Consider the following 1,566-nt stretch of genomic DNA (forward strand, 5'->3'; position numbering starts at 1 on the left):
AAAACTCCAGAAATTGCAACTATATTGAACTTTGCTGGTAGATTCTACGGGACAATGAAATGGACATCTGGAATTTTGTTTTTTCTTAAGGAACAGCAGTTCTAAAATAAGCCTAAACTTGTCCCCTAACTCTACCACTAGCTGCATTCATTTGAATTAAATGGCATTGTAAACAACCTTAAACGTTTTCCAATCCAATTTTTCTGCCACCCACATACTCTCCAGCTCTTAATTTATTTTGAGCAGGAAAGAGATCAGTGGGTGACATGTAATTATCTTACAGTTTTAAAAGAGAAAAACATAACCATGAGTTCAACTGATGATTTTATTATCTGTTTGATATTACATAAAATATTCAAGTGTTTTTATTTTTGTTTATAATTTTTTTGAGTATGATACTTCTTGAAACCATCTCCAGGATGAAGTCCAGGCTTCCTCTTGCATGTCTCACAGTAGAAAATGGTTTCTCTCCTTCCACCTTTCTCATTCCTTCTGCTGACACCCATGCATTCCTTTGCTGATTATTTTTGGTTTGTTTTGCATTATAAAGTGCATCTTCCCATTTAGCTTTTCCTCAGTGTCAGAAGATGATGGTTTTCCCTTCTTTCTTGAACTTTTGTTCCTCATGTTGCTCACAACCTGAGTGATGAGATTTCTCCCGTAAGAAAGGTGTGCCATTCACCACTCTCCTTATCTAATGAGTAAAGGATGTAGCTGTTCACAACTGCAACTCCCCACCAGGATGGATAATTTTTTCCACCATTTGTATGACCTCCTTGTAAATCCATAACATCCGGTACTGATCAGCTCTGTTCACTCCTCCCATAAACGTTGCATATTCTAAAATAAATGTCAGTTTTTCAAATTGAACAGGGTGTTTCTTCCTATAACCAGTGACCAACTCTGTTTGAGGACCAAAGAATATACTCAGCATTGTCATCAACCTCTTGCATGGACTAAGCGGTACATTATTTTCATATCATGCGGATAGGCATGTAATTCCTATTCCTGAAGTTTCTTCTTCTTCTTTTCTTTTTCCTTTTTAGAAGCAATATCTATTCCTATTACACGTACTTTCATTTTGTGCAACTCCTGAGCAAGTTGAGAGCTTGTGCAGAACCTGTCAGTGAAGATGTGACAGCCTGAACCACCTGTATGCGCTTGCAAAACTTGTGCCAAATGAATCACTATTGGTGACATAAATGGCAAATCCAATCGAGACTTTCTGTTGTTGTGTTGCCATAACAGGAAATGTGAGAAAAAACAAACATTTTCTGAATCACACAGGCAAAAAGTTCATAGGCCCCCACTTTGGAGGCTTGTTTGGATAGTAGCACTTGAATCGAATCCATCCTTTGAAACCTACTGTGCTCTCATGTATAGCCGCGTTTCTTCCTGGTATAAAAGTTCTTTGCCTTTATTGTCAATCTGCTCACCAACATTCTTCACCTTGTTCCCTTGGTTACACACACTACCTTGATCTGTGACAGGAGGGACTAAAAGGAGCATCCAAAATATTTGGAGGAAAAGGAGATGAGAGAACAGATCCTTGAAAAATGGGGTTTG

The sequence above is a fragment of the Otolemur garnettii genome, unplaced genomic scaffold (genome assembly GCF_000181295.1).
Source record: "Otolemur garnettii isolate 467f Iridium unplaced genomic scaffold, OtoGar3 scaffold00149, whole genome shotgun sequence".
NCBI lineage: Eukaryota > Metazoa > Chordata > Mammalia > Primates > Galagidae > Otolemur > Otolemur garnettii.